Here is an 11,331-nt window from a genome sequence, read left to right as displayed (position 1 = left end):
TGCTCCATGTGCACTCGTGGTGGGCAGGAGGGTGCTGGGCTGGCCTGGGGAGTTGCCATTTCAGTCTTCCTCCTCAGGCACCATAGAAGGCAAGCAAGTTGCTGCACTGCATCTCCCGATCCTGGAGGCGATGCTGCTGTCTTCAGGCCCTCCCCATTCCACATGGCAGCAACTGTCAGTATATCTGTCTTCATGTATCAGCTGATCCGTGTGCGCGTGCACAGGCATACAGATTGCTGCATGTGCTTCCTCCCTCCCTTGGCCTTCTGAGGCGAACAGGTTTGCTGCTGCTCGTATTCAGCATACGAAACAAGGAGACAATGCCTCTGAGCCTGTGCAAAGTGCTTCTCCATTTCCTATTGTGTAACCGCAGCCTGTCCCCATGCACCAGACATTAAGGACCAAGGCTGGCCTTTGAGGAATGAACCACGCTTGGAAGCAAGACACCAGCACCTTTGAGAAAGGATTTGGGGCTGGAGGCACCAATGCTCTTTCCTCCTCACTGCCCACATTTGTCCTGCACATATGGAGAGAGCCTCTTCTTGCCCACTGGCATGGCCTCATATGCTGTGGCTCATTCATACACCTGGGATCCCATAATCTCTTCCCAAAGGTGCACGGAGGAACCCTTCAACAGGCGCTGCCTTCCACACAGCCTAGGCTGAGCAGCAGCAAACCTGTTCGCCTCAGAAGGCCAAGGGAGGGAGGAATCACATGCAGCAATCTGTATGCCTGTGCACACGAATCAGTTGATACATGAAGACAGATATACTGACAGTTGCTGCCATGTGGAATGGGGAGGGCCTGAAGACAGCGGCATCGCCTCCAGGAGCGGGAGATGCAGTGCAGCAATTTGCTTGCCTTCTATGGTGCCTGAGGAGGAAGACTGAAATGGCAACTCCCCAGCCCAGCCCAGCACCCTCCTGCTTGCCACAAGTGCACATGGAGCACAATCTGACAGGTAGTTCCACTCCACAAGTTTCATTCATTGAAATGAACGGGAAGCCACCTTACAGGAGACCGCACGTGGTGTTCTCATTGCGGATATGGAGAAAGAGATGATACACTGGAGCAGGTGATGCCGGCACATAGGTCTCCGAAGGACCCAGCCATCACACTTTCAGCTGTGGCCAAAATCTCCCAATGGCTATTAGCTGTGATGGCTCCCTGGAACTTCCATCTGCATAGGCAGTCTACCTTGAAGCAGCAGTCTATATGGAGCAAGAGCTGGAGAGGGCTCAGTTGCCTTTGTGCTCTGCTCCCCAACTCCTCAGAAGCAGCTGGTTGGCCATTGTGGGAAACAGGGTGCTGGTTTAGATGGGCCCCCTTTGGTCCAGTCCAGCAGGGATGGTCTTACGTTCTCATTCAGAGAGGGCGCCCTTTCAGATGGCTCTTCTGCCCAAACGATGTTGCTACCCACAGACCAGGTCACCTCAGCGGTTCACCAGGGCAAGCAAACTGGTGTCAGGCATGCTTTTGCCTGTCCAACGTTAGAAGCACAGACCTCTTGCCAGAAGATGCTCTGGCCCCCTCTCGTTTGTTTATTGACTTATTTGAAGCATTTTTAGCCCACTCCTCAGCAGACAAAGGCTCCCAAAGTGGCTTACGATTAGATCAGTAATAAGATGCTGCCCTCAGGCTTACAGTACAAAAGACATGACATAAAAGGTAAGGTGTTTGTGAGGGAGGAGGAAAAGAGCAAACTCGGGCATGAGGTCCTGGTTTTAAAGCTCTTATGATGATTGATTGGCTGGAATACTAAACCAGATCAAGGCGAGGAGGAGGAGGCAGTACCACGAGATGGGGGCTGACTTTTTAAAAGCCCCACATGTTAGGGGGGTCTACCCAAAGAGGATGGGAAGGATGGGATTCCTCTGCAGCCTCACGTCCATCGTCTGCACTCTGACTGACCCCTTCTTCTCCAACCTTCTCCCTTCTCTCAGATTCACGATCCTTGAAGCTGGCAAAAGAGAGGGGCAGGTTTGTATCACTGACATGAGAATTCTGGCTTCTCCAGGGAGCTGCATAGAGACAGGGGTGCCCAGCACTCTGGGCACAGGGTTTGGAACCCTTCTGTCCCCATTGCTCCTTTCGGTGTGAAACCCAAGTCAGGATCTGTGGCTGGAGAGTCCTCTAAAAATACGCCATCCCAACCCGGCCACCCCCATTTGCTGGCCCAGTTTCTCTGCTCTGCCAGGATAGAATTCCCATGAGTGAGCTGATCTATGGGGGAGGGCACATAGCAGTGTGGAAGCAGGTAAAGCACCCAGTCTCCACCCCCGTTAAGAAATGCACAGGGGCCCCTTCCAACGGCCAGGTCTTCTGGGTGGGTTCATACGACAGTCTGTGCCCCACCCAACCACCCCATCATGCCTTAATGGGACCCCCTCAGCTGTAGTGCAAGCAATGGGACTGGACAAACCAGATCAGACAGGTTGCTTCGGTGGAGATGGAAGAGCTCCTGGACACCTTGGGGTAATGAATACCTGCCTGGCACGCTGTTTGGATTTCTGCCGGATAAGGTAGGCTTGCTGGGGAGTTTTGCCCTGGCTGTGCAGAGGGGTTTCAGTCGTGCGCACACCCCCAACCCCAGCTCAAGGTCTGGCTTTCTGCCATCGCAGCTATCAAATACAGTTATGCAGGTGAGGTGTCAACCTGCCAGGAACGCCTTGTTCCAACAAGGGCAATGCACAGCCACAACATGATTTCCAGTGTCAATGTTCAAACCCTGGAAAATGTAAAGGAACGGTGACAAAGGCTGCCTCTGAGCATGTGCTGATTGCCCACATTCCTCTGGGATGCTGGAAACCTGCACGTGTGCAGCCCCTCCATCTCTCCCAAGTCCCGCTCCCCAGGGACTTGGACCGGACCTCTCTGCCTGCTGCTGGCGGCTGGGGAAACTGGTCAAGGACCAAGCAAGCTGCAGCACAGGCTGGATGGGCCGTGTTGGGCTCTGGGAGGCGCAAGTGGCGCGGATGAAACTGTTCATGGGCTGCGGCTCAGTGGCCGAGCTCTGCTTTGCATGCAGGAGGCCCCAGGTTCTGCCAGCCTCTCCAGGTAGGGCTGGAAAAGATTCCCCGCGGAGACGCCGGAGAGCTGCTGGCCTAGATAGGCCAATGGCCTGATGCACTGCTAACTTCTAATGTTCCTAATCAGCAAGGAGTTTAAAAAAGAAAAAGAGGAGCAGTAGATGCTGCACTTGCTTCAGACAAATGGTTTCACCTTCTCTTGGTCTTGATCCATAGTTTGGTCCGCTAAAGAACGTCGTTTTCCCCCTGTCAGCACAAAGACATGAGGCCAGACTCTGGAGAAGCGAGGAGGACAATCCCGAGTGGACTCAGGCCCAGAGTCATCCTATGCACAGAAGCTAGGTGGGCCAGGGGGGGGAAAGCCCAGGTCTCCACTTCCCACCTTCCCTGGCTGGGCGCTTCGATCTGCCTGTGCCAACGTAGAGGCTCTGTGCCCTTCCTGGGATGTGACCAGGCACCCAAAGCAGTCCCAGATGGGCTGTCTGTGACGGAGAACCTGCCCTGTCCCCACTCCATCTGCTCAGGCTGAACAGGCAGTGGGGTGTCAATTGCTGCGGCTGCCCCAAGACATTTCGGGGCCCTGAGGAAGATGATCCAAATGCAAACCTCCCTAAGTGTCACCACTGAAAACAGGGGCCCCCTTCTCACATCAAGGACCACTGCTGAAGCCCACACCCCATTGCACATCGCTGCACCCTGGTACACTGTAGGCATTTATTCTCCTATTTTTTTAAAAAAAGACATGCCAAAAACACATCATTCCACTAGACTGTGTTATCGACAGTGTTTCTGCCTGCCTGCCTTTCTTGCCCACCTGTTGCAGGAATGGGCAACTTGTGGCCCCAACATTTTAGCCTACATCTCCCATCAGCCCTAGCCAGCACAGCTAATGGTGAGGGATCAAGGGAGTTGTAGGCCAAAAAATCTGGAGGGCCACAAGTTGCCCACCCCTGAAGAGTAAGCCCACACAAGGCAGCTTACAATAAAAATGCTCAAAAATGCTCAAAATGAGTCTCAACAGAGTGTGTGAGGTGGCAGGTTACAGATGGTGGCACTGTAATGCTCCCACGTGTGTTTTCATGCAGGTGCCTTAGAGACATCCCCCCCTGCCCCCGTGCCTCCCACCTGAGTCTGAGATTTAACTGCCAGAGTGTCTGAGGAGGAAGCTAAACCCCAAAGACTGACAAAAGCAGCAGATGACTCTAACATGTTTGAGAGGCATCCTAAAGAAAGGCAAAAATCAGGATCAGAAAATATGAATAGGGACACTTGGAGAGTATGCAAATATCCCCAAGGTGACCAGTTAACACAGGACCCAATCCAGCAGGACGGCCTGCTGTGCAAGCCCCGTTGAAATGAATGGGAACTGCAAGAGCACGGCTAGGAGAAAGTCCCACTGCGCTCTCATCCGCAGATCAGACCTGCCCCATGCCCATACTGGCCATGTTGGCAGCACATCACATTTTGCCACCAATAGCCGGCCCTGAAACAGCCCCTCGCCGCCTTTGCGGCAGCCCCCGTCCCCCCCCCCGCTTCCCACAGGCCCCCCTGGCCAGTCGAGTGGCAGGCCTCGGCCTGGCAGCAATCAGCCGGCGGGGGGGGGGGGGGGAGGTGGCATTCTCATGAATCATGGCAGGGAGGCAGCTGCTGTGGGCCTCTGTCTCCCCTCCCCTCCCCATTTGCCAAGCCTTTATGAAGGGGGCTGGGGAGAGCGAAACCCGATCCTGCGGCTGTTGGGGGCACTCTCAAGCCTCAGACGCAGAGGGGCCTGTGGGGCAGCTTTGGTTTCAGGCCAGCTGCCAAGGTCTGCCTATAAAAAGCTCTGAGCTTCCAAGCTGGGGGGGCGGGGAGGGGGCAAAGAGAATGACCCCATGCGCCTGGCCCTTGAGGGCTGGATGCACTGGAAATTAAATGGAAGCCCCCTTCTCCCCTCAACTGTACATCTGGGGGTGAATTTGGTCTCAGAGGGACCAGATACACAAGACAGCTGAATACCAGTGGCTTTGTGTTGACAACTGTTGGCACAACCCCTCGGTCCTGATCCCCTGCTGCAGCCTTCCCCAAGCAGGTGCCCTCCAGAGTATCGGAGTACAGCTCCCATCATGCTGGCTGGCGATGATGGGTGGTTGTAGCTCTGTCATGGTTCTGCCACAAAAGGTTGGTAGCACAGTCCTCAATGTGCTCAAAATGATTACTGAAGAAAGTGACTGTCCCCCCCCACACACACACACAAGAGCGAAGAAAGTGACTGCCCCCCCCCACACACACACACACAAGAGCAAAAGCTGCCATGTCTTGGAGCTGCCAGTCCCTGGCGATGAAACATGCGGCGTAAAAGGTAATTAGGAATCCAGAGAATTAAATAGATAATAAGGTAACCGGTACCAAAAAGGAGGTTCAGGTACAGGTTCACAAAAAGGTTCGTAATGAATTATGGGTAAACTGGCATAAAAACAATGGTGAAGATGACCTGGATGGTATCCAAAGAGAAAACCCCGAGTTAGAACCCTCTCACTTGAGCCAAAAAGTTATTTGAGTGATGAACAAGTTTGAGACTGTATTATTCCAGGTCAGAAGTGTACTTAGTTTTTGCTTATCAATTAATGAGCAAAAATATTGTATGAGGTATACACATCAAAAAGCTTGATATATGGATGTCTAGAAAAATGTATAGACTTAAGTTTAATTGGCAAATTTTGAGTAAGGAGTTATCTTCTCAAAGGTATAATTTAAAATTGATCTTATCTAGCTTGAAAGGTGTACGTGTAAGCCTTTTATGTATGTTCCAGTTTTTAAAAAATGTTTAATCACAATGAGATAATTAATACGACTGTGAGCCCTAATTTATGGGACAGTAGATAATATTAGTTATGAAGTAATTTCTACAGTAAGGGTGCAATCCTATGCAAGTTTATACAGAAAAAAGGCCTACAATTCCCAGCATGCTACGAGTTGTAGGCCTTTTTTCTGTCTAAACATGTATAGGATTGTGCCCTAAAAGTATAAATATGTGCTGATTTTAGTATGTGGGAACTTCTTATTAGAAGTTCACTAGGCCTGCCAACCTGTCAGCTGAATAGCTTATTCAGTACTGAATAGGGAACTCTCTCCTTTTTAAGCCATTAGGACTAGGGGCATCTCTACACCAGCCTAAAATCCTGCATTTAAAAGGGGGCTTTCTGTTTTCAAATGCAAGATCACAACAACTCCCTTGGCTTCCTTTCCCCTCTCCTTCTCCGCATATCTGAAGTCTTATCTGAAGTCTTCCATATTTTTCAGTGATCTTGCTCTTCTTCTTGCCTCTTTTCCCAGAGGGAACTCAAACAGAACACAACAGGGTAATTTGATAGCTGATTATCTGCAATCTATTTAAAAATGGAACAAAGGGCATTTAGTGCAGGAGACGCCTTGAATGATCACGGCGTCATGTAAAGAGCCCACAAACTTCTGTGAAGGAGCAATCTCAGTCGCAGGGTAAAAGTTCCAAGAGAAGAAAGTCTAGAGAAAAAGAAATGGTTAAGAATTTCTATTTGTTGTTAAGCTATTAAGATCTAAGAATATTAATAAAGGTCTGTTTAGCAGCAGAAATGTTTTAATGTCATTATATGCACAATATATTTTAGTGTGATGTTACAAATATATTTCTAATAAAAATGGATGAAAAAGATTTTCGTTTACTAATTCTTGTTAGTACAAAACCTGGATTGCAGCACATCAAATGACCTTAGTGTACACTTTGTTTGGAAATATTTTTATCTGCTATTGGGGGTGAACTGGCAGCTAAAAGCTCCCAAAGTACTGAACTATAGCCAGAGAGCTCCGATGCAGTCAAGCCGTAACAACCCAACACGTCTGGAGACCAGCCTGGGGAGGCTGCCTGACCGTAGGCAAACCGAATGATGTGTAACTGAAATGAACTCCTCTGTTTCTCACGGGTTGCCTCAGACTGCCTCCCTCCCTCTCTCCCCCCGTCCTCCGTGATCTCGCCCAAGGGCAGTGTCAGCACTTGGCATCTTTGGGCTGTGCCCTGGAAGGGCTTGCCACTACTGCTTGCCCTGAGCTGTCGGCTCTGGCGCCCCCTACCATTTCATCTCCAGCTGCAGCCCCATGACGCAACGTTGGGGGCTGTAGCAGGAAACTAAAATGGCAGGCCATATGCGGTGTCGCCACTGCTGCTGCTCCCTGCCTTTACCACCAAGTAAGCCCGCCGGGAGGGAGGCCCTTCCAGTGTGTGGAGGGGCCCACCAGGTGCCAGTGTGCCAAGGGCCCCCTTGAAGCTGGAGCTGGCCAGGCCCCTGTGTTAAATTTCAGATTGTGAGCTCTTTGGGGCAGAGACTCTGTCCTCTTCTACATTGTATAGTACTATGCATATTGATGGCATTATACTTGGAGAGGCAAGAAACTCAGGACAGGGTTACCCACACGTTGAATTTTATACAGCAGATAAGGGGAGACATGATAGAGGTGTACAAAATGCCCAGTGTGGAGAAAGTGGGTAGGGATACATTTTTCTCCCTCCTTCATAGTCCTAGAACCTGGCGGGGTCATTCCATGAAGCTGACTGGTGGGAGATTCAGGACAGATCAAAGGGAGGACTTCTTCACATAGCAAGCACCTAGTTAAGCTACGGAATTCGCTACCACAGGATGCAGTGATGGCCACCAATCTGGGTGGCTTTAAAAGGAGGTTGGACAAATTCCTGGAGGAGAAGGCTGTCTGTGGCTACTAGTCCTGATGGCTCTGTGCTACCTCCATGCTGCTCACCTGAGGGCCTGAAGCCCTCCCAGGGCTTGGGCGTGACGGCACTGATGTGTGGCTGCAGGAATGTCTTGGCCAGAATGAGAAGCCTTTGCTTTGTGCCTGGAGCAAGCGGGGAGCCAGGCGGTGGGCAGCAAGACAGGGTGGCTGCTGGAGACAAAGGACAGGAGGTGGTGTGTCACATGTGAGCGGGGGGCTGGACATGATGGACCGAGGCAATGTCGTAAGGTCCAGGCACCCTGGCAGGGAGGGAAATGCCATCTTGAGCCTTGCATGCTGCAGGGAGCCTGAAACACGGGGGTTGATCTTTAAGGCAGCTGCTAAGCTCCAGAACTTCCTTTCAGAGGCAACAAGTAGGCCCTGAACTATGTGAAGCCCTGGCACAGTGCTTCTGGGTATGTACAGACAGGAGCACTGAATAGCCCCACTGGATGGATGACACACTTGGGCCCAGTCTCTTTTGTTCCCATTCCTTTGAGTTAACCCTTGGCTCCCCTCTGCTCTGGTTAATACACTTTTCATCTAATGCAAGTGCCCAAAAGGGATTCCCCCACAGCTGGGGGGGGGAGATCAACCCCCCACCCACCACATTTGTCAGGGTTCCAGTTACTAAAATCAGGTGTGAAAGGAGACCCAGTTTCTTTGCAGCTGCTGGGAGCCTAGCAGGGGTTCTCCTCCAATAAGAAAACATGGGCAACATCTGCGCTGACACATGCCAGGCCTGGAATGGGGTGGGGGCATTGAACATTCTCCAGCCCAGAGCAGACAGCCTATGCCAGTTGTGCATGGAGCAGGGGAGAGGAGGGGCCCCAGGGAGAACAGCCATTGCTCTCCTAAGGCTGCGAATGTGGGGCCGTTGGGAGTTCCTGCTACTGCCACTCTTGCTGTGGAATGGCGGGGAATGTTTCAAGTCAGCCCTCGCACAGTGGGCTGGATGGGATCCTCAGATGAGAAAGCACCATTGGGGGGGGCACCTGACAGCACCCCAATGTCCCTTTGGCCAGTTGGACGGTGCAAATCTAGGTTTGATCCCTCTGGCCTGAACTGTGTGTTCCAAAAGATGCAGACAAATGAGGTGCTTCTTCACACAGCGCATATGGATGTGTGGCGCTGGCCGCCAGGGGATCTCCTTGTGGCCTTAAAGGGGGATTGGAAGACAGTTAGACAGACAGTGGTGAGCCAGAATACCTAAATGGAATCTTCTGGTTTAGAGGCAGCCCACTTGCTTTTGGGCTTCCTGGATGCATCTCGTGCAGCCCAGCTGGGGGATTATGGGAGTTGTAGTCCAACACGTCTGGAGGATGCCAGATTGGTGGAGGCTGTGCCAGCTAGTCACTGTTGGAGACAGGATACTGGGCTTTGGTGTGACCTTCCGATGCTTTTATCCTGCCCAGCCCCTTAGAAAGCAAAAGCCAAGGAACAAAAGAGGCACAGGGGCATTGCTAGGCCACAAAAGTATTCTGGGCACAGGTCTGTAAGACACAAATTTGCATATGCTAATATATATCTACATATGCACATTTAGAAATACTGACTAGGATCTGTTTAAATCTCACAGGAAGCAGTGCCCACCAATTAACTTCTCATCCAAATAATCTCAAAGAAAACAAATTCTTCCATTGATTTGCACCCTGCCCCAGGTCGTGGTTCCCTGCCCCAGGTCGTGGTTCCGTTCTAAGCTTACTTGTCATTCAGGGAAGGTTTTGTTGTGGGGAGGGGTGTTCAGGGGAGGGGTGCTGCAGCATGTGGGAAGGGGGGAGTTAATCCCTCCCTCCCCAGCTGGAACCCCCCTTGAAAACTGCCCCCCCACATGGCAATTAAGCTGAGAAAAAAACCTTCCATTAGCACCAAGGGACACTCAGGGCTCTGTGGAAGAGGTCCGGGGGGGGGGGGGGCGTGGGAAAGACATTCAGGACCTGGACCCCATGAGCCCAGGCCCAGCAACCACCCTGGCTGGGGACAAAGGAGAATCAGGCCAGAAGCTGCTTATGGGAGACAGGAGGTGCAAGGATGGGTGCAGGGAAGGTTTCCGCCCCACCCACATTCCGCAAAATTCTTCCTCCATGGCCGTTTTGGATCAGGTTTAAACTAGTTTCAAACTGGTTTAATTGTCCTAACTCCTAAGAGAGGGAGGGGCTGGGGAGGTCTATTGGAAGAGCTCTCAGCAATTCTCTTTCCACAGCTCCTAGCATTCCTCGCCTCGGTGCTTTGGAGGAAGTGGTGATATTAATACATTTCCCCCGACCCCATCAAGCCAGTTTCAGATTTGTAGTGTAGACGTGCTGTCAAGCTACCGTGGCTGGATGAGATCTAGCAGCACGAAGCAGCGCTGACAGGGAGGCAGTCCTGTCTCCCTGGCAGTGCCGGCCCCAGGCTTTCGAGGGCCCTGGGGCAAGATGCCCTCCCTGGGCCCCCTCCTCCCTGCGGGAGCCGACCTCCCCATCGCCACTGCCACCGGCTGCTCTTGCTCCTCATGGCTGGCAGGCAGGGAGCCCGCGGGTCGTGGCAGCCTCTGCTCCTCCTCGCCAGCACCGCTGTCTGGGCCGGAGTGACAGGCAGGGGAGCAAGCGCAGCGCAAAGGGGAAGGGGAGGAGGGAGTCCGCGGGGCTCTTGCCTGTGGGCCCTGCTGCTGGGTGGGCCCTCGGCAGATGCCCCGCAATGCCAGCCCTGGTCCCTGCAGGAGCAATGGGCTGCAGACACCTTTAGAGAGAGGCCTCAGCCCCAGCCCTCTGAGAAGGACTCCGATTCCCAGGGTTCTCTGGGAACCGAAGCCACAGTGGTTAAACCAAGCTACGATCGATCGTGTGTGAATATGTCCTGCTGCTCCCATGCATTGCCCGTCATGAACGCCTTTTCTCTCTTTAATGCCCTTTGTCTCTCCAGGGCTTGTCAAACACACACACACACACACACACACGAACCAGAACACTCTGCTGGTGTCGATTTCCAAGGATCTCTGCTTTCACTTATTTTTTTTTAAATTTCAAGTTTCTAGACATGACTGTTTAGAGAGAAGCTTGCAAGCAATATCAGGGGAAGACCTAGAAACTTGAGGGGGAGAAATTGGACTCCAATGGCCTGCACAGGCCCTTAACCCCTATATCCACCCCCACCCCTCAAATCCATTCTCTGCAAGCTCCTTCTCATACTGGGGTTCCTGGCAAATGCCCCGAGTCTTGGAAAGTCTCCCCCCCCCCCGCTTTCTTCCACTTCTCCAGATGATGAGCCACCTGCCCCAGGCTGACCCTTAGTCCATAGCAGAGACAGGAGGGGGAGACCTCCTCCTAGTAGCGAGCATCCCCTCATTACCAGTGGCTCCCTATTTTTAGAACACTCCTCCAGCACGGCTCCTTCCCAAAGTCCAGGCTGTGCCCGTTCACAGCTCCGGTTCAAGAATTTGTATGGACGCGCACTCTCCCCCTTGCCTGCATTCCGGACAAGGTCAGTACAGAGGGAACATACAAGGTGCAGAGCCCGGGATTCTGCCGCCTGCTTGGGCGTGGGCCATGCTGGATGGCCTTGGGCAAATTGTGATCTCTCAAGC

Source organism: Heloderma suspectum, chromosome 10, assembly GCF_057233095.1.
Source record: "Heloderma suspectum isolate Gila_16-S chromosome 10, 16-S_ref, whole genome shotgun sequence".
In the NCBI taxonomy this organism is placed as follows: Eukaryota; Metazoa; Chordata; class Lepidosauria; order Squamata; family Helodermatidae; genus Heloderma; species Heloderma suspectum.
The sequence above is the reverse complement of the archived record's forward strand: the minus strand, read 5'-3'. Positions refer to the sequence as shown.